The following is a 22,339-nucleotide window of genomic DNA, read 5'->3' on the forward strand; positions in this document are numbered from 1 at the left end:
CATCCCTTCCTGCTATCTGTGTGGAGGTGGCAGGTTCTTGGCTCCTTCTTCTTGGAAAATAAACTCCACCCAGCCAGAACTGCCATTGTGCACCTACACCAGCCATTCTCACAGCTGTGCTCCTGGTTAGTCATGTCTGGAGCTGATGCTGTGGTGGGGATGGTGGCTCACAGACAGCTGGCAGTAGAGAAATAGAACCCGAAGGTGAGAATGCCCAAGCTGCACCAAGTCAATGCTGCCCAGCCGGGATCCACCACTGGAGGAAAAGAGGGATCTCCCTCACTGCGGTTAGCTCAAAAGGACATCTAGTTAACTTTGTCTGTGAAGGTGTTATGATGGGACAACCAAGAGCCACCAGAAATGCTTGCAAGGCAGAAGCCACAAAGCAAAAGAAGGAGCACAATTACCTGGGATGGAGGAGCAGGAGGGGCAGAAAGGTTTGGGGAAAGGGGGCGGGATGGGGATGGGAGAAGGCCATATGGCTTCATGTCCTGACTTTGCAAACCTGGAGAAGTGTGAAAGCGAATATTCCTGTCAAACGGCATCCGTATGGTGCAAACTGAAATATATCCTGATGGAAAACAAACAATCAAAAGAAAAGCGAGGGAGCAAGGGACATTCATTTCCTTCGCAACAGAGTCAAAGAATTGTCTTTTATAGGGCCCTGGCCAGAAAAGGCAACTGTGGAAGGAGGCTGGAGGGAAATGAATTGTCAAAGGAAGCCCATATCTGGATGATTAAATGTCAATATGTACCTCGAATTAAGGAAAAGGAATTTACACCTCATCTCACTGTGGCAGTGAAAACCAAATTAGAGTCAGGCTGTAAATTTGCCATCCAATAGACACCAATTTGTTTGGCTATCTAAATGCTTTTCCTGCCCAGAGAAATGCTGAAGCACGAGACCCCCTGGGTGGGCAATGGTTGCTGTGGGCAGCTGGTAAGCTGCTGAGCTCAGCGAGCCCTCCCGGCTCCTCCAGGCTTTCCTGGCGCTGCTCCCCCCGGCTCCCGGCCCCAGCGCGCACACGTGGGGTCCTGGCGTGCTGCGTCACACCGCAGGTCTCAGCTACCCGGCAGATGTGCCTGCCTCTGTGCCACCTGGGCTGGAACACTGGCCAGGATTTGGTTATGCTGGAGTTTTCCCAAGAAAATTCCGTCCGTCCGCCCGGTCAGCCGGCTGTACGGCCGCGGATGGACGAAGCACAGAGCTGTATCCCCGCTACTCTTGGCAGGCGGCAGAGGTTGCAGCGTAAGGATGCTGCTGCCTTCCCCCAGCAGCTCCCAGCGGTTAGCCGAAGGGTTGAGCGATTTGCCCTGGCGTGCGCAGGAAACCTTTGGCAGAAATGAAAGGCAGAATCAAGGTCTTAACAACTTGCAAGTCTGCGCTTACCCACAAAACCCAGCCTTCCCGGAGTGCCGTGGGGTCATTGCTCCCTTTTGTCCTCACACAGCACCTTACGGGGCTCCTTTCGCGGCACCTCTCTTTCTCACAGCTTTGCAGGCTGGGGAAAGCATCCTCCTGTCTGCAAAGGGCAGTGCAGCAATGAAAGAGTTAACAGATTCATGTTAATAAATTCAGGCTCTCTTTTCCTCTAGGGCATATTTGCATATTAATGGAGGGGAATTGTAACGAACCTGTCTAGGGAGGCTAAAGGGAAAATTATGCAAGGTTGGCTGAGAAGGTGGAGGAGGGGAAAATGTTCATTTCCAGTGCTTTCCAACCCCTCAGCTGTAAAAGCATGTGAGCAACCTGAGCTCCAGGGCAGCGCCTTGCCGAGTGGGTCACCCTGGGGGTGAAGGGGTGCGGGTAGCTATTCGGACCCACCTGCCTCCCTCCTGCACTGGCTTCTCATGGGCCTGCTAAGCTTCACATTGCCCCAGACACGCTTTTATTTTAAACCCAGGGCCACAACAGCAGATTTCAGCAGGCATGTCCCTAATTATCGCCCTGTCCTCCAAGGCATCCAGATAAAATGCAGCTCTTGGTGGGCTGTCAGCAGAGCAGCTCACCCACAACTCATTTTCAGCAGGGGATCTCTCAGGGCTTTTCAGCAGCGCTGTGCCTGGTGCAGGGGGTGATGGAGCCAGGGAAGGGGAGTTGATCCAAGTGGCCCAAGCCATTTTCTGCTGCAGGTTTGGCTTCCTCTTTCTATTTCTCCCCCCTGCCTTTTGCCACTGCCTCATCTCTGCTTGTAAAAGTCAATGTGGCTCCAACCACATTGAGTGAGAAATGTGAGGTCTGATCCTCCAGGACAGTCAGTGAACAGGAGCAGGATTTTAAGAAGATATATGGCTTCTGCTAGATGGTTAGCTAGCTCAGGTGGTTAATTAGGGCTGGTGTTGGGGGGGGGGGTGTTCTGCAACAGGCTTAAGTGCTGCCTGTGGAAGCAGAGAGACTCCCTCCCCAAAATCCCCATGCTGTTTCTTTTTGACCCAGTTGGTTTTGGGGGGAGGTGTGGGGAGAAACAAACTGCAGGGTTTGGAGGTTAGCTGCTGGCAGCATTCCTGAGTTCTGGATAGTGGGTAAGGGCCCGCGGATCTGATGCATCACTCCAGCTCGGAAGGACTTAGGAGCCCATTGGTCCCTCAGACGTGGCAGACTTGCCCCTCAATATCACCAGGACCCAGAGACCAGCCCTGATACGGAGCCCGGCAGGTGCGAAGCCAGGCTGGCTGTCCCCTGGGCAGAGCATCTTCCAGCACGTGGTTCAATCTGAGTGGTGCCCGGTTAGATGCAGGGTCGTTGCTGAACATTTCTACAGCGTTGGCATGCAAGGGCAAGCCACATCGGTAAGCTGCTTCCTGACATAAGAATCTGCATGAGCTCTCCTTGACCTTTTGTCATTTTTGATATAACTGTGGTGCTGTGCCCATCCCCTTCGATCTCCTGCCTTCTCCAAAAGCTTTCCCCATTCCAGGTGTCGGGACACACATGGTCTGTGATCATGTTATTACAACCACAGATTATAAAGCAGATGTATAACTGAGGTGGATAAAACAAGCACGTGGGTCCCTTAAGCCCAAAATTTCAAGTGCCATGGGGATTAGACTAATATTTTGGCTGCAGGATTTGGGGATGCAGCTGTGGAAGCAAGTTGATCCCCCCCTCTCAGTTTGCTGTGAGACAGGCTCAGTGTAAGGGATCAGCTTTGGAAACTAGATTGAAGCCCGTAAGGGATGCGGCATTTTAACCTTTAACATAAACTGTGACATTTTGCCTTAACACACATTGGTCCCTCGTGGTTGTGAAGCCCTGAAAGCTTCCTGAAAACCTCCTGAAAGCTCTCTAACCCTGGTGCAGTATTTAATCGCAGGCATGCAGATCCTAGCAGCTGCCTTCTTTAGGGACATTGCTGTTTGCAAGTTGAAAGAGAAATGCCTCACTTGAATTTCCCAGTGTTTGGTTAAGCACACAGCCTCGGTGATAGGATTGAAGCTGAGCTTTGAATGACGTTTTTTGCTAGGAAGAAAGGGCTGGGGAAGAGACATTTCTCCCTTGGGCTTAAGATCATAAATAAGACAGTGTTATGTAAGTGTTTATAACCTATTTATACATAGTGTCAGACTCATACAATCAGCTAAGAATGACAAATCTCCCACTAATTTCTATGAATATAACAGTGTTACCTATTTGAGTTTTGAAACAGCAGGGGAAATGCGTGCTGTTCTGTGTCAGCAGTAACTGGGACTCCCCTCCAAATTGTACCGAGGGAGGGGTGACTTGTGTCTGGCACTTCTTCTTATACAGGCACAGCGGGTGCAATTGGCTTCAGGCAGCTGCCTTGCACCCATTCCTGATCCCAAGGCCCAAATGGCAGGCACCAGGGGAATGGAAACGTGCTGCCTTTCCTGGACTCTTGTCCCTCAAGCAATGGGCCAGGCGGGAGCTGGGCTCCTCGGAGGCTTTTTCAACAGGACTGTGCCCTGTTATGAGGCATGGAGATGCTGAGTGTTCACCCAGGTGTCAGGGCACGGGAGCCAAAAGCATCAGCTGGGAAGGTCAAACCAACATAAGAAGCACCGGCTCACAGGCAGTGTTAAGCAGGGGAATGCCTCGCTGCAGGACCCTGTGTGTGCTCAGAGTTTACAGGGATTCAAAACCAAAAGGATAAATTCCTGGAAACAGAGCTCATGGGGGGGTTACTAAACACAGGGAGATTGCTGAGCCAGAAATGTTCAAGGCTAGAAGCGTGGCTGGAGTCCTTATGGCATACACTTTGTCCCTAAGTGTAAAGCTGCTGAGCAGAGTGGTTTGAACCAACATGGCCACACTTAGGCTAACGCAGCCTTAGCTGTGTGGGTCTAACGTGGCTGGCACGGCCTGATGCCTGCCTGGGATCAAGATAATGGCAACTGTATATAAAAAATCAAAGGAAGATTCAAACCCAGAAATGACTTCTGAGGCACAGAGAAGCAGTCATTGTAATTTTGACCATACAAAACCCCAAATCAGGTTCAAGTTTAAAGCCAGACTTTTTCCTTCTCCATCGCCTCCCAGTCTGGGCTCTGCCTTGGGCACTGTCTCAGCATGGCAAACAACTGCACATCACTGCTTCTCCCAGGGTCCCTCTTGTGGCCCCTGTGTCAGCAGCCGTGAACCCCGGAGACCTGGCCATCACAGCCGTCCACAGGAGGCCGTGGCAAGAGGAGAAAGTCTGAAATCCCTGTGGGGCTCCTTTGTGCCTCCGGCTAATCTTCCTTCCCTGCTTCACAGATGATCTCAGCTCCCACTGCGGCCTGATCACACGAATCCGGAGGGGACGTGTGGCCCTGGCTTGTTATGCCCTGCTGTCCCCCGCCAGAGATGAAGCAACCATAGGGTCAAGTGTGGATGGCCCATGGGGTCAGAAGCGACCGCAGCTGCCGTGATGTTTTCCTAGACACCCCCAGCAGAGCCCTGTGACTGATTCACCTCCTGTCTTGGTGCATCAGGCATTGACTCACACCCAAAATGTGTCAGATAGTTGTGTCCGTGAAGGGCTTCATGGACTTTGCCCCAAGCATCCCCACAGAACTTTGAAGCTGGGCCTTCTTTCAGAGGGGGGGGCAGATGGGAGACCCTTGCTGGCGATGGTCTGGGCCTCCGCAGGAACATGAAGCCAGGCTGGACAATTCTCCCAGCCTCCTGCAATTTGCTTCTCAGTGATCTCCTGTGCCAGTGTGCGGTCTCTCTTGCAAAAAAAGACCTGATCTGAGAAAGGCCTGATCCTGCTTTCTTTGCAGTCATGACAAAGCCCTTGGTAGCTCCAGCAGGAACAGGGGGAAGCAGCAGAGACCTCAGGCTTTCAGGCTGCTGCTCTCACGGCTGAAATCAACTTCTGCAGCAGTTGGCACGCAGACGGATAGGCACACGCCACAGCCTGGCTGGCAAGAGTTTATGCCCTTGAAAATCTCTCCCAGGAGCTGTCTCCTTCTGGACTCTGCTTTGCCCAGTGAGTTCATTAAAGGGAAAAGAAAACCCCTAACAGAATAGGAAACACTCTGACAGATCCCTTGATGTCCAGGCCAGCCAGAGCCCATCACTGACCCGGTGACTCTGTCTGAGCAGCCGCCCCCAAACTGGATGGCTTAACCCCAGGAACGGTGTCGAGTGCCAGCAGCGCTGGCTCGGCAGTAATCAGGAAAAAAACCAGTCAAAACAGAAAGCAGTAGGACAGCAGAAACAGCAGATACAGTAAAACTATGTGCTAAATAGATGCGTTTGGTAGATGTCCCGGCCAGTCCAACAACACTGGGAGCACTAAGAGGATGTTTGTACTCCAGCCATAATATAGAGGTGTAAAAAGTCCAGCTGGATCAATGACCAGGCTGCAAGAGCAGCTAACATGCTTCAGGCACCTCGGAAACAGCATGAACCCGGGCGAGCGAGCCAGCACTTCCCAGGTGACTCTTCCTGTCTCATGCAATGTGCCTAGGGGAATTCCTGAGCCAGCGCTGGGATCTGTGCCCCTAATAACCCCTAATAGGTTTTTCCTCCATGAATAGGCCCAGGTGCTTTTTGAAGTCATGCAAATGTTGAGCATCCACAGCATCCTGCAGCGAGGAGTTCCACCGCTTCATCACGCCAGAGCCACTTCCTTGGGCTTGCTTTGAACCTGCCACCTCCTTGTTTCACTGCTCCTCCCCATTTCTGTCCTGGAAGAGACAGTCATTTCAAACCCATCTCCCTCCAGAAGAAATGGCATCTTACTTACTGCTTTATTTGGGGAACTAACAGTGTTGCCCTGAATTAACTGATAAGAGCAAAATGTAATTCTGCCCAACTAATTCAGGAAAATACTGCCCTTTTTGCAGCTTGTTTGCTTGATCACACGAAGGATTCATAGACATCTCCTCAGCATTTGTAGACTGCTCTTCACCATCACGACTTGCTAAATAATTTTGTCAGGACATCCTCTTCTGAGAATGTCACCTTATAGCACCATGCTCTTCTCAGGGGATGGAAACAATTTATGAAAGTTTCTGTGAGGGTCCCCAGGTTGCTGGTTATTCAAGCCCTATCGTTCTGGGCTCTGAGCTCCAGCTCAGTGAGCTCATGGGGTGTAACACGATTAGCAGAGAGGAAGTTGTGTTTTTGCGGAGCTTGGCGTGCCGTGGGAGCCCATGCGCATTTGTGCTGCTCTGTGCTGCTCTGTGCTGCTCTGTGCTGCCAGCACACACTCGCCAGTGGCTAATAGTAAAGGGAGAAGTGGTCAAACAATCACCTCTGAAGGCAAAAAGGAATGAATAGTTTCTAGCAAGCTTTGCATAAGAGGCAAAACATATGGGTGGGACACACAAATATGTGTCAGGTCTGGGGGTTGTTCTCGCCTGTTTTCAGCATCGCTGCCGTAAGTTCCCGATACACAGCTCCAGTGACAAGGCCATCTGTTTTGCCACGGCAGCTGGCAGCTAGCAGAGGCCAGCATGAATAGTCTGTCTCCTTTGGAGCCAGCGTACTGCCAAACTTACTAAGAAAAGCAATTTCAGCCATGCCAGATGAAAGTCACCTGCTGCCCCGGTCGGAGGCATGGGAAGTGTGGGCACCACGGCACCGGGCTCTCCCAGCCTGGCACCACATCCCTCTTGTGCTGCAAGGCAGCAAGGTCCCGGGGCAGGGGAGGTCTCCAGCGACATCTCTTTTCAGCCCTGCGTTTTAGCAGGGAGAAGCTACGGCAGGGCTGTTCTCCCTGGGTGGACTTCCCCTGGGTTCTTTTTTTTAATTTTCTTTTGAAAAATGAAGGATTTTCCTCTCTCTGTCTTTCAGTATCCTTGTGTGACCATTACTCAGTGGCTGAGGGAGAGCGTGGTGAGTAACGGTGCTGGGCATGAGGAAAGACTGACATAGCAGCGAGGAGGAGGAAGGGGCGCAGACAGTGCGGCCCCGCAGGCTCTCCAAAGGGCAGAGCAATGGTGACAAAGTGCTCAAAAGAGGAAGCAAAAGAAAAAAAATGGGGAACTGCCAGCCCTTCGTTGAGTGTCCCCTGAGGAAGGTGTGCAAGACCAAGTCCCCAGAGCACGTTATCCAGCAATGCGTGGCCAGCTGGTGACTGGGGGGAGCTGCTGCCTGCTCCAGCCCTTCTGTGCCACCTCTGGGAGCCTTTTTGGGAGGCGCTGCCCTTGCTAGTACCACAAACCTGAACCCCATCTGCCTGGTGCTGACCCCACACACCTTGCTGCAAGGGGAGAGGGGTTGTCTGTAATCACATTCATTATTATTGTTATTTGAACTATAATTTCAAATTGAACTATAATTTCAAATGTTGCCTTAAAAAGATGGCCAGACACTTTTTAACAGAAGTAGCCTTGAAACTATCCCAATAGAAATAGGGGCTCACAAGAATTTTCAGGGGGGAGGGATGGGCCCATCGGCCAGCATCAGTGATGCCACCAGGAGGCTTTGTTTGAAGAAGGAAAACTGAGACAATTTACCCAGAAGCAAGGACCTCAATGGGGTTACCACCACATTAAGGGAACCTCCTTAATCAGGATTAGCGCTGGGATCTCCCACCGAGGTCAAAGCCAGAGGTGCAGTTGCAACCCATGGCAGTCCCTGCACCCTCCTTGCACCATGCGCTGGTTTCAGTTCCACCCAAAACTCCTCCTGGGTTTAAGTGTGTGGTATAAGACAGAAGAGGAAAGGAAAATTTCCAACAGAAGGGTTTTTCAGAGCTGTCCATTGCATTTGTTTGGCCTTGTAAAAGCTCACTTCATCTGCAAGGAGAATTTCTGTAAATGTGGCCACACAACTGCTTTGCAGAAAAATTTTGAGGTCCACAGTGGTATCTCTCCTGCAGACCTGCTGGGCCAAGGGAAAACCTGCCTGACTTTCCCTCCCTCTATTTGGAGAGCAAATCGGCAGGGATGTGCTTTTGCTTCCTTATGTGAGGACTGGCCTCCCTCTTTCTGTGTTTTTGGGAAAAACTGCAAAGGTCTCAGGACAAAGGTGAGCTTTCTAATTCTCGTCAAATCTGTTGTGATAATTTTCACCCTTCCCTCCCCGTGTTACACACGTCACTGTCAGCTTTGTTGCTGGACAGCTGAGGAAACCCACCCTGGATCACTGAGATGTCTCATCTCCTCCCACCCTGTCCTGTCCATCAGGGAAGGGCGATGGGGAAAGAGTCCATTTCTTATACCACGCTTTCTTTTTTTCTGATTGAGCCTGGAAAAAAAATGCCAAAGCACTAGGGACTGTAAAGAGCCTGAAAACACCAAAAACATGAGGGCAGAGCATCCTTCCTCCCCAGGAAATTGCAACAGCAAGCACTGATGTGCATGTGCCCGTGGTTTCAGGGTCTCATGGAGAAAGGGACTGGGATGAACCAGTGGTTTTAATTGTACACATGAATTTTTGCCACAGCCTTACCAATTCAATGCTGAGTATTTTGGGGCACACACATGCCTAAGCATTGCCAGTGACTGTTGCATGGGGAGCAAAGGCACGCTTAGAAGGCATGGATTGGTTTTGTATTAGCCCATTTCCTTTTCCCTGACACAGGAGAAATTTGTCTTGCATTAGCGTTGTTTCCTACCCACTTGGAAAGGAAGAAGTGGGTGGTGGCCACATCCCCTTCTCTGAAGGCTGTCCCCGGTGAAGGGGGCCCTGGGGCTGGAGGGGAGGGAGCAGAGGGGGCCCACTTCGCCACGGCATCCGCTCGAAGCATGTCAGACTCAGCTTTTAACCTGCCATCACGCAGCCAAGGGTCAGCCCTGTCTGCAGCACACCCTCTTCATCCTCATCTAACCGTCACAGCAGCACAGACAGCTCCTCACTGCCCAGCAATGCTGGCTGCAGACTGCCTTCCCACAGCACCGCTTCCTTAGTTTGAAATCCCTGGCAGGCAAAATGTCCTCTTTGTCCCTTTTTTCCCCAGAAGCTATGCCATTCTGCATTGTCCATTGCTCAGCAGGAAGTTTTCTGGCATGACTGCAGGTGCCGGCAGGGAGGTTGGGTAGCTGCTGTGGCCACTGGCCATGAGACACAAAGTCCCGGCAGGGAAGGCTGGTCAGGCTCATGAATGACCGCTGCTTGCTCGATGTAATGAGCAAATATTGTTAACAAGCAGCTGTAATCTCCTGGCTTTGCGCCCTCTCCCTTTCCACGCACAGAGGCAATGTCAGGGTGTCAGGGCAGGCGTCTCCCTCCTTGACACCCTGTGTGCTTGCAACCCGGGAGCAGCAGAGATGCTCTCTGTGGCCCCTTTCCCCCTTCCCTTGGCCCTGCAACCTCCAGGCCAGAGCAGCTATTATACCTATTGCATGTCTTCTCAAATCTCCCCAGCATATGGTGGTGTAGGGAGGCATGTGCTCAAGCCCAGACACCCACCCACCCAGACCAATTTAATGTCCATTTCACGCAAGTGTGGGATGGGGGGGGCCCAGACCCTACAACTCAACAGATATTCAGCCTTGCTGGCATATTTGGGCCTTTAGATGCTCCCTCTGTAGGCCAGTGCTCTTTGGTGTTAAGGGCTGACTCTTTAGCATCATCCTTTTGTTGGCGGAAGAGATGGTAGGATTAGGGGCAGAGGAAAGAAAGGGTTGGAAATGTGCTTCGTTTCCTAGAGGCGTCCGCTTTTTCCTCCTCCCAAATTGCCCAGTCAACCACAAGATGAGTCACTGGTCTCCCGCATTTCCACCTGACCCACTTTTGGCTTGTCGGGGCTGACTGCAGAGCTTTTGTTTCTAGGATGCACATACGCACAGCCGTGGAGCTGCGATGCTTTGGCCTTCTCCTGTGTGAAATAACCTGGAAGCAGGAAAGCTTTTCAGCCCTGGACTTACCTTGAAGGCACAAAGTGATGACCATCCCAGGCCACCATCATCCAGGCCGCAATGGGAAGGTCCTGGGGGCCTTGCCTGAGCTCTGTGCAGCTGCTGCAGGGAGGTTTGACCCCCAGCAGCTCCAAGCTGAGCCTGGGGGTCCGGGGCTGTGAAGCCGTTATCCTGTGGTTAGGTTTCCCCCTGGGGAAGCTGAAAGAAATAAACAGCAGATGGGACAGCTCGTTCTGCTTGCCTGCTAATGGGTTTCAGCAGGCTGCTCCTAATTTGCATCGCTCCTGTCTGTGGAAAGGTACTGTCACGAGTCAGGATGCTCGCGCAGCCCAAAGGAAAAGCATCTCTCAGAGGTGCTCAGATGACTGTGCCCACCAGGTGCCTGTTCGCCTCCTCAGTGCTGTGTCCAGCATGGACCTCTCCTTTTCCAAAACCAGGAGCAGCACTGTTTTGAACCACAGTTGAAATGGTTAGCTGAGACACACAGATTAGCGGCAGAAAGCAGAAATGGCATCCCAGGCACAGGAACAGCCCTGGGCAGCAGTATAAATAGACACGCGCTTGCTCTGCTTTGTGCATGGTGGTGTCATGATTTTTTTTCCACCGCCCAAGGGAAATTTCCAGAGGTAAAATGTCCATCCCAATTGTATTTTCCATGTCCAACTCATTGTACTTTCTATTTGCTCAGCCATCACATCTTGAAGGATGTTGCAGGGGACTTGCCTTGCAACGAGCTCATGCCTTGCATTCACCTCCCTTTGCTGGCCAGTAAGGCAGGGCTTGTTCCCCTGTCCCCAGCTATAAATGCGTGCCTCTCTCTCTGGCTCCTGGTGCAGTATCTCCATGGCTGCCTGAAAGAGCCCCTGCCTGCCCTCTGTCACCTGCAGCCAGCCCCTGGCTTGCTTGCCTCTCACCACGCTTTGTTGCAGTCTCTCGCTTAGGATCCCAAATTCAGGTAAGTGTCTCAGCACCTCAAGCCAATGGCTATGGCCCTCGTGGCTCAGGTGCAGGGCAGCAAAAAAGCCCAAGCCTACCCGCAGGGCATGGCGGGACTCCCAGGAGAAACTCACTGAAGAGGGGCAGCGAAGGGGAAGGTTGCACTTATTTGGCTGCTAAAGGTACGAGGACTATTTAGGGCTGCGAAAGCCCACTTCGGCTCAGTACCTGTCCCACACAGGGTAACGTTCAGGTTATCCCAGACCCAACTCCAGCTCCCCTCGTGCTGAACGGAGGACATTTAGTGTTAGCCTTAAAAACCTTCCCTAGCCAGCTGCCGACAGCTGTACAAGGTCCATGTCTGGGCACTGCCCGTTGGGTACCCCAAAGATGCTCACAGCCCCCTACAGCAGGGCAGCCATAAAGTGGCCCCTCCTTTCGGCTCTCCGCAGCGCCTGGCAAACCCTGTGAGCAACTGAGCCAGCAAACAAATAATGCGGTTCCTGCCCACAGGCTGTAAAACGTGGGAGAAAGAGGCCACGCATCTCTGCCAGCGGCTTCGTGGGCATCTGACCACAGTGAGGGCTGGGGGCTGGGGGCCGGGTGCTGATGAAACGGCCTGTTTATGTTTTCAGTGCACATGGCCCTAATTACTGGTGTCTGTGCACTAATCCATGCTCTGCGGGCAAGCCAGGAGGCGAGGTTGGGCACACCTGCCCAGCGTGTGGGACCCAGCCCGGAGCGCTGGCAGGGTCTGGCGAGATGGCGAGGTGCCTGTGCCCCACGCGTGCGAGGTATCCAGCCTCTGCCTGTGCCCAGTCGTATCCACCAGCCCACAGAGCGGGGCCGTGCTGCCCAGCAGGAACCCGCACAGAGCCTGCCTAGGGTCGTGCCAGGCCCTGTCTCCCAGATTTTGAGCAGGTTTGGGATACAAGGGGTTTACCTGGGCTGGAAACGTGCTGATCAAGGCAGGGCTGTAGCTAAGCCCTCCCAGCCGCAGCCGTGCCAGAGTCGGCCGCACCCTGGCTCCCATCCGAAGAGGTGGCTGCCTTGGCCAAGGTGCACTCCTCCACAGATGCTTACAATATTTGGCACTTGTTAAGTCCCTGGCTTGCTGCGCCAAGATTTTGGGTGGTGTGATAGCTATTTGTTACACCCTGCAAAAGTGGGAGACTGCATTTGTTTGGAAATCGGGGGTTGTTTATTTGACTCTTCCCATGATCTCCTCTGACAAACGAGAAGCTGTTTAATGAGGCTTTTCTTCCTTTTTTCATGGGAACTACAACTTCTGACATGCCTTTTCTCATATAAGCCCATAACTGTAGTACCTACCATGAACTGCAGCTACTTGTAGCCTCATAAAACAAAAAGTGCCAGGTCCTTTTCATGCCCTTTCATCTGCCCCTGAGAGCAGCCTGTGGCAGAGTACGGTCACATCCATCCTGTTAAGCTCCTTTTCGCTCCCGAGCAGGGAACCCGAATGGCTGACGGTGTTTCTTTCTTTGCCAGCCACAGCCTAACACTGTGCCCCATCTGTGAAACTCCTTCCCAGGCGACTCGCAAAGATAAAACCCACTCCTCAGTTCAGACCCTGAAAGTACATAGCAAAGTATTTGCAGGAGGGTGCAGACATGCCTAGAGTCACTGACATACAAGCCACTGCACTCAGCCAACTCTGGGAGCGTTAATGAAGCTGGCCTGGATTTACACCGGCACAACAGAACAAAATTCAGACTTTGATTAAAAAAGAAAGAAGTCAAGGAAATCCCATGTAAATGTAATAGGTGTCAAAGGAAGATAATGGCTTTTCACCGGTGAGGAATAAAAATCTGTACTGAAAGTCAATTAAGTGAGCAAGTAGTATGCTTTTCCCCGGTCTTCAATTTGGAATCACATCAATTCCCTAAATCTCCCTTTGGAGATGACTTTTAGCTCCGCTGTTAAATATCACTGCTGGAATTGCAATGAAGGAAATCAGTGGTATTCACTGATATATGGACCTGCCAGGAGAGAATGGGGTTCATCTGAAAATGTGGTCATAATTCTTCTCTTTGCATTATTTCCCCGCTTCCTGTGCTTCTCTGCCTCTCTCTTTGTATATTAGTAGTCCAGGCTGAAACCGTCAGCTCGGCATGTCCTTGACTGCAGCAGGAGTGGGGTGCCTCCACAGAGACAAGCCAAAGGGACACCCAGGAGGGACTGAGCAAAATTTGGCCTGAAGTCACCATCTCCCGGGGCTCTCCTCAGTCCATAGGGCATGGTTGTTAAATACCCAGCACTTCCTTGGCACAGCCTTCAGCCCCCAGCCCCTGGAGCCCACCTGCCTGCCAGTGTCTCAGCTCACTCTGCTCACCCCATCCTTGGGACAATGCCCGAACACCCAGCAATTACTCATTTTTGGCAAGCGATTTAGCAGCCCCGAGTTGCTCGTAGTGCAGCGAACATCCTGTGAGCGCCAGAGGCGAGGGGGGACCACAGGATGCGAAGTGCAACGCTTATCAGAAATGCCCCCACAGGAAACGCAGTGATGAATATAGAAACCTGATCAAACCGCAGCCGGAAATGGGCTGCTGAAGGCTCCGAGAGACGCTGGGCTCTCTTGTGACCTGCCAAATTGCTATCTGCTTCCTTCCGGCAAAATTAAAAGAGGAGGAAAGTTGAACGCAGATGGGGAGAAGGTGTCCAGCACAGCAGAGGCGCGTGCGCGTGTACCTGCTTTTGCAGGAATCTGCTAAATTTCAACCCTTTCTCATACACATGCCAACTCCAAGCCTGTGCTTCTTCATTAGGTGCTGGGTCAGATCCCCAAAGCAGGAGGCTGTCAGCGCCATCCAGCACCTCCACGGCTGGTCCCAGCCCTGAGGCGCTGCACCCCACTCCCACCCATTGCCCACAGCCCCTGCAGCTGCCTGGGCTCCTCCACGTGCCCGGGGCAGGACCCGCTCACGTTTGGCAGGGATGCTTCGGAGCCGGTTCAGCCCCACGGTGGGCGTTAGCTGGTAAAGCCGGGAGACCTGCCGAGGCCACCGCCTCGACAGATTCCTACAGGTGCATTGCTTAAGGGTGAAACACAGAGAACGGGACTGCCTGCAGAAATAACAGCCTCAACAAGAAAGCACCCAGCTCGCAGGCTGGAGGGCCCCTCTGTTGTGCCCGTGCTCTCTGAGTCTCTGCCTAAGTCCCCGAGTGGGCTCTCCGTCACAGCGTCTTAAGTCTGAGCAGTGGCCACCGAAGGAACCCACCTCATTCGCCCTGGGAGCCCAGGACTAGAAAGCAAAGGGGGAAGAGGCATCCTGGCAGTCTAGGCTCACGGGCATCCAGAATATGTCGTTTAAAATGTTCCCCCTCCCTGGGGATAGTAGGCTGGTGTTGAAATTAATTTGCATTAGCTATTTTAAGTGCTGGCCTCTTTCTCCAAAAAGCCCTGGAGCTGGAAAGCTTCTTGGGTTACCTCATGCACTGCTCCTCTCTGGCTCCTGCCAGCTCCTAATACTTTCTGCCTCTCCAGTAAAACAAACAGGTTTTGCCTGCAGTTCCCAACTTATCCGTTGCATGCCATAACCAGGTTGGCGTTTGTCTTGAACGTGGTATTGTCTCTGCTTCAGCCATGGGGAACCATGTACTGAGCTCCCACACTTATTCACTCGGGCCTAGTAATTAATCAACTAGCAAGGGCAATGGTTAAACGGCACTCAGTACCATACATAGGCACATAATGGCACAATTAAATCTCCTGAATAGATGTCAAATGACTTCCTTAAGGTAGCTGCTAAGCTCAGACAGTTCAGAGAGCTTTTAATACCAGATGCTAAAGGGCAATGCTCAAATGTAAGCCTGGGCTAATTAAATCATGCCGCATCAATGAAGCATGAATGCAGCCTAGTTGGTATTTCCAGTTTATCGTTAATATGCGACCCCCACTAGGCCCAGAATTAATCAATACAACCAATTATTCTGCCCCTACCAATAACACCGGTGCTCACCAGGCCCCCTGATGGTGGGGCACAGACCTTCACACAGGCTGCTTGGCCGGTGGGTGCTGCTTTTCTGCCCGAGAAACGCAGACTGAGAGTGGGTGACTGAGACCCCGCGGGGCTCAGCCAGGGCCGTGTAAGAAGGACCTAGAGCACTCTCTGGAGACAGGCAGCTTTGCAGTGGGAAATTGCTGGAGTGAGCCCATCTCACCTGGAGGAGCAACAGGGGAGGAGGACGGTCCAGGGGACGCAGCAGAGACGGACGGACTCTGTGTTATGCCAGAGGTTTTGAAGCCACGTGTCATTAGGCCTTTCTACACGTTTGTTTCCCCATCCATAATAAAATAAGTAAAATAGCACTTAGTTGCCTCATAGGGTGTGTGAGCTGTACTTAATTGATATGTGCAACCGACTCAAAGGTTCTGGGAAGAGGGGAGAATCGAGAGGAACTAAATGGCACTCATGCTCCTGGTTGCCATGTCCTTGTGTACTGCACCTTTCAAAGGATGAAGTGTCCCATGTCACCACTTCCCTTTCACAGTAAACCCCATTTTGAAGTCAGATGGAGACAACCTGCCCTGTCTTGTCTTGACACACAAGATGTTTTTGTAACCTTGACACCTTGACCATCAACACACAAGGGTCTGTTCTGACCCAAGGAGATAGATGTGCTTTCTGCATGCAGAAAAACACTGTGAGTCAAATCATCCTTCAAAACAAGCCACTTCAAGGCACTGGAGCAGAGAGATGGAGGTGAACCGAGAGAAAGTTGGAGGGAACCTGAGGTTTACAGAGTGCTGCAGCTCTCTGCTCTGCACCGCTGTCACAAGATGGTACAAACATATCACCAGCCCTTGGATGTGGCTTCTAGTTTCCTTTGCACTGATGTGTTGGTAATATTATACAAGAGTCACTTAAAATATGAAATAAGCACCCTTTTCCCCCGTGCCATATTTAGCCTGTTTTCTATCGCTGCTCTGGGCTGCAATCTGAAGTGTGTTATGACACCCTCTTTTTCCATGTGCTCCATCTCCCTGCTCCTCCGGACAATATAAAAGTTAAATTTTCTTTTGACTTTGCCTCATCCTGGCCTTCAACAGCACCGAGACTTCACAGCACAAGTTGTCTAAGCCACCAGAGTTGTTGGCTGCTGGCATGAGTTCACAACTTTCTTGAACGTGCCAGCGCCAGGCCCGTACGCAGAAGACTAGGCTCTGGTGTGCCTGTATGATTAGGTAAGATGTGCACAGAGATGTGTGCAAAGAGAGGAAACTGAGCTTTCAGAGGTCTTCGCTGCCACAGCTGTTCCTGCCCAAGGGAAAATAATTGAAGAGTAATGACAGACATCATTGGTATGCCAGTCACTGGAATATTGTCTCATCGAGATGATGGGAGTGCTTCTCTGTAGGCTAGATGACATGAGGACCACAAAAGAAACCTGTAATGAGATAATGGAGCAAATGAACCAGGATTGCATCTGCCAGCTTCTTATGCAGCATGGAGCCACACAGCGACACATGGCTCCTCACAGAGGAGCTGTGAAGCTAAGAAGAAAGATGGAAGAAGAGAAAAGAAAGAGGAGGTGATGAAGAAAAATAAAATCAGCTGATTCATGTTAGGACCATGCACAGGCAGAGTCAGTCCCTGCCACAGCATTGACTCAAAGCTGAACGAGTAAAGGGACAGGGTTCCTACCAATGCTCCCTTGCATCCAGCCATTCATCAAACTCAGGCAGGACACACTTTTTACACACATGCAGGTAATTAATTCAGACATCAGGAAGAAGACACTGGAGACTTATTGCTCACTTAATTAAAGAAAATAAAATTGAAAGAACCAACACAACCTGGCAGGAGCTCAGCTCCATGCTTCCCAGGCAGGCAATGGCTCAACCTTGATATTAATTGTCAACTATTGCTAGACAATACCCATCACTGGCAAATAACCAGTACTTTAGGAAGGACATCGTCTGTTAAGAGCACTCAGGACCCCTCCTGTTCCCCCAGTGAAGCAGGGAAGTCCTGCTGGTGAGACTGCTAGCCTAGAGATGTTCAGGCTCTGGTAAAGGCTCTGCAAGATAGAGAGCCCACTCAATCCTATGAACTGTTGGTCAAGGGGTCAATTCCTCTCTGATTTTATCCTTCCTCCCCTTCAAACCCTGGGATGTGCTATCCCTCTGTACCCTGGGATGGAAAACCAAGCATGGGCAGAGATGTCCTCAAGGTAGTACCCAGAAATAAGTCATGGCTGGGACCTGTATGTGGCTGTTGTCTCCTGGGGCAACAAAGCGCAGGTAGTTCAGCCTGTGTCCCAGGAAACCAGCGAAGGTCCATCTGTGGAAATGGAGGACATTGTAGGCTCAGGCTGCGATTGCCATCTCGCATGTCATAGGCAAGGGAGAGACCCAGCCACTGCCAGCCAGTGATTCATCCTTCCTAAGACAGTTCAGATGAATAATCTGATGCAGATGTCTGCTCTTCTGCATTAGCCACAACAGGAGTCCAGCTGTCCCGCTTTGAGACATTGGCTGTTTGGTATTACCCATCTCATGTGAGACCTTTAGCAAGATTAGGTCTAGATTTACTAAGCATCTGAGAAGCTACTGGGACTTGACCTTCTACACAGGCCTTCACACCACCGTAAGGGGGTTGAACCCTGGGCTGGGACAGTGAGTTTGTGATGTTAAAACAGCTTAGCTGGAGGCTAGCCTTTAGCATATCACAGTTAAGCACCACCACACTTCAGTCAAAGAGGCTTGCATGTGGATGGGACCCAGGCTGGAGGTGTTACTCAAGTTACAAGCCACATTGACCTGTCAGGGAAAACAAGCCAGGAAGAGATGGCTAATTTAGCATTCTTCAGATCAGTAGAAAACTCACCCAATTAACCAACACTTTGTTTTCCATGCAAGTCGTCTTACAAAGTTTATTATTAATGCAATTAAGCTGGCTTCCCTGGCTACAGCTGGGGTATCTCTACCACTGGCCTATGGTGCTTTGGGTCAGACACCAATATAAATAACCAGAGCTGGCTGAAATGAGAAGTCTTGGCTTGTTTGAGGACAGCACTCTGGCTTGTTGGGTGATTTCAGGTAAGTCTGAAATCACCTGACCCTTTACCTGACTTCCCCCGTCTGTCCAGTGAGGGTAACTGCTCCAACGTCAGAAGTGCACAGAAACTGAGACTTGTTCTCACATGAGGATTGTCCTTTGCTCTGTCCTTAGCGAGAACACTTTTCAAAACCCTGTTTTTAAACTTCTGTGGGAGTTAGTTAGGCAGGAGCTCAGGCTGAGGTGGGCACACCAGCCTGGCCAGGGGACAGGAAGAGGAAATCCCAAAATTGAACATCTCCTGCTCTCCCTGGCATAGCTTGTCCCACCTGTGACACTGCTTAGTCAGCACAGCATTCGCAAACCCATTGGAAAAACAATTGAGTCATTAAAAACAGAACCTAAAGCCCCTAAAACCCAAGCCGACAAAGTGCAGTTATCCTTGTGTAGTGCTCTCAGACTCTGATAAAGGGCCTTGGGTACATCAGATTTAACAGGCAGGTCAGATCAGCCATGCAGGATGTGGAGAAAACGCAGAGCAGCTGCTACATACATAATGCAGCCAGTTAGAAAACATCACAGAAGTTTCTTGCCACTTCAAAACATTAATCTTGGGAGCTACTATAGACACATTCAGCAGTAATGGTCCATTTTTTCCTTTACAACTAAGAGAAATAAAAAAATGCAGGTCAACAGGGCACGATCCTTGAAGGTGTCCCCAGAAAGCCCCAAAAGCTCATTTGATAGATGAATCACCTTCAGCGACATGGTAAAGCCTCCTGAATAGTGCAAATGGATTAGGACTTACAACAAGTTTTCTGCAAAACCATGCAAGAGCTTATAAGGTAATGAAAGGACAGAGAAACAGGGTGGAAAGGAAGCTAGGGACATGAAGGACATCAATGTATTTAATGAAGGCTACCTGTGAAACAGGAAAAAAAAACCACCTTCAGTCAGGCTGATCATTTTAACTACACCAGAAAATCACCTTTCCAAAGAGGACGGATATCTAGGCTTGTTGACAAACCTCCTTCTAAGTTAGGCCTTGCTCTTTGCCTGATCCTACTCCTAACCTGATGAGGACAGGACAGATTATTGCAGCGACTCAGCTTCGCACTTGGCACATTACTACCACACAGTGCATTGCACTAGTGTCGAGAGGTTGCCTGTAGCTGATGGCACCTCTAAGGTGTGAGATTTAGTCTGCAAAAAGAGGATTAAGCCACAATCATTATCCTTCTCAGCGATTTCAAACCACCTACCATGCACCTTTTCAATCTGCCATCAGCAAACCATGGATGTGAGGACTCTGACTGATGTTATGGCTATGGTTATGGAGCTTGTAAGTGCAGTGACCTACCAAGACTCTCTATGGTCCCAGAGAGTTGGGGTGGTCCAGGGGTTGGGCTTCCTTCAGAAAAGATTGTTCTTAATAAAATGTTTCATTGCTATTCAATTGCCTTCATGGCTCAAAGACTGTCTCCTCTAGTATCTATAAATATTCTGGTGATCCTATCCTGGACACGCTCGTTCCAGAAGCTGATTGCTTTTGCAAAAGCTGACTTAGACTGTAGGACCACGAAAGTGAAAAAATTAGACTCAGAGCTATGCACACTCTTAGCACTTGGCTGAATCACACCCACAGTGATGTCCAGCTCCAAGCTGGCAAAACTGATCCATTGTCTTAAAAATATGTTGACTTTCCCTGCCATATAAAATTAAGCTTGGATCCAGCAGAGTGTCTTTTGTGTGTGCTTGTGGCTAATTTCTTAAAAAAGAGTAGGCAGGAGGGGAGTCACAGAGGGAAGCACACCTGGGCCTGTGCTACTTGGCTCACATGTTGATGAGCCAAGATGGTACAGGGGCTGGGAGAAGCAAATGAAACTAGGTGACAGTTTCCAAAGAAGGGACATCTTTGCACAGCGCATAGTTAAAGCATGGACATGCTGAACCACAGGATGTTGTGCATGCTAAAAGCTCACACAAGTTCAAAGGGCAATTAGACAAATTCATGACAGAAAAATCCATCAAGGGCTATTAATTGCAAAGACAGAGTCTCTGCTTCAGGAATTCCCTCAGTCCCACACACCTGGAGGCCAGGACAGTACCCTGGGATAGTATCAGAACATGCTAGCCTCATGCTTTTACTCCTTCCTAGGCATTTTTTTCCTGGCCCTTAGTAGAGAGAGGATGGATGGGCTGAGTAGTGCTGGTCTCACGTCAACATGTGGGAATGGGATGTTGACCTGGGAATACCACAGACCTACACAGGACTTTCTGCATATGAAGAAAATTTCCTCCAACTCTAAGTAGCAATGTCGTAAGGCTAGAAACAAAACTGCCCAGAAAAATAAACCTTTTCTTTTTATCTTGGAGTGTATCTGTGAGCCCTATGGAAAAGTCCCCAGGAGCAAGATCTATTGCTGATGTGAGGAGGCAGAGAAGAAAGCTACGCCATTTTGCCTGAACTGCCACTCTGGTTTGAAGGCACCATCCCTGCCTCCTGTTGATTTTTTCTTCCCACAGGCTAAAATGCACATGAATCATTAACAAGCTCGTAGAGCCCGTGTGCGCTATCATGGCTTGCGTAATTAATCCTGAGCCAATGTGATTCGGTGAATTAATAAAGTTGCTGTTGCTGGGGTAGAAATTCCTGTACCTGCAGCAGGGCTGGATTTGCTGTTCATCTGCATCTGCACATTTGCAGACGCCTGTCATCACAGCAGCAGGAGCTGGGTGTATAGATATGGGGTAAATATGCACAGAGCAGAAGAGAATGAGAAGAAATGCATCATGATCCAAGGTTTTAGTGGCTCTTCTTTCCAAGAAAGAGGGCTCATCATGGCTCCTGTGCAAGAGATCAGGTTTGTCATGACGAGCTTGGGTCTCCATGCATCACTTCTAGAACCTGGAAAGACATCTCCAACACTTTGGTCTTTTGGTCTTTCTACCTATTCAAGCGGTTTCTTTACTTAACATCTTCTCTTAATCACCTTTATTCAAGAGATCCCTGTTGAGAGGAGCAGAGGAAACTAGCCTGGTTAAAGGGAAGCAACACTGCAGACCTAGGCAGGAGAGAAGTCCATCCCCCTCCATTGTCCATCTGGACTCTGACACACAGAAGCAAGTAGATGAGATGCTCAGGTTTTACCTAAGTAACAGAGCTTGGTTTGATTTCAGAATATTCAGCTGCGGGAGCAAGATGTACATGCTCCAGACACTAAGTTTTATGCAAGCCCCTCTTCAACATTTGGCCTGTGATTCCTCCAATACTATTGTCCAGGTGAGCTGTCTGGGTTTGGCCTTCATTGAATTTAAGACTCTCCTGCTGTTGAATGCAAAAATCTGTCTATATCCGGGGACATCAAGACCCTGTTGACCATCTCCTCCGGGAGAGTAATTTTGCTAAATCCTGCCTGATAGCTGCTATGGCAGAGTCTTGGTCCTGCCAGTGATCTAGAGAGATCCCAAAGATCTCAGTAAAGTGCTGAGGATCTGGGCTGGAAATGTTGAATTTGATGGTACCCTTCTCTCCCCGTTCGTCTCGTGCACTAAGTTAGATGTCTGTCGCCTTATCAATCTCGTTTGTTCTTTCTCGAGAGTCAACAGGCACTTGTCCCACCCAGCTAGCAAGCGTGTCTGACATTGACCTAGCTGATATCCACCCCTCCCTGGGAGCAGAGCCCATCCATTCAATGTGAGCAACGCACGCCCATTTCTGATGGCAAGGCAGCTTTTCTGCATCAAGAGGACATTGTGTTTTCAGTGAGTGAGCAAGAAAGGAGTCATATAAAAATAGTCACCCAACTTCCTTTCCCAACACGGGTTTCACAGACTCCTCGGTCACCATTTGCCAGATATGGTCTGTCCAGTCAAGGAGTCAGGTCTGAGTGTACGCAACTGTATGCGGTTTGAGGTGCTCTTCTGTTTTTTTTTTAAATACAATTTGGTTTCTTTTACAGTCAAAAGTGAAAGAAACCTGGGCTTGAAGTGTTGAACAAAACAGAGCACAGTAGTGGAGAGCTTACAGAAAACTGGGGTAGTGAATTTTCTATCAGTGCTCACTCTGCTCAGTGATAGAAAAATTCCCATGCAATATGTCCTGAGCAGCCTTCTGCTCA

The sequence above is a fragment of the Calonectris borealis genome, chromosome 4, assembly GCF_964195595.1.
Source record: "Calonectris borealis chromosome 4, bCalBor7.hap1.2, whole genome shotgun sequence".
In the NCBI taxonomy this organism is placed as follows: domain Eukaryota; kingdom Metazoa; phylum Chordata; class Aves; order Procellariiformes; family Procellariidae; genus Calonectris; species Calonectris borealis.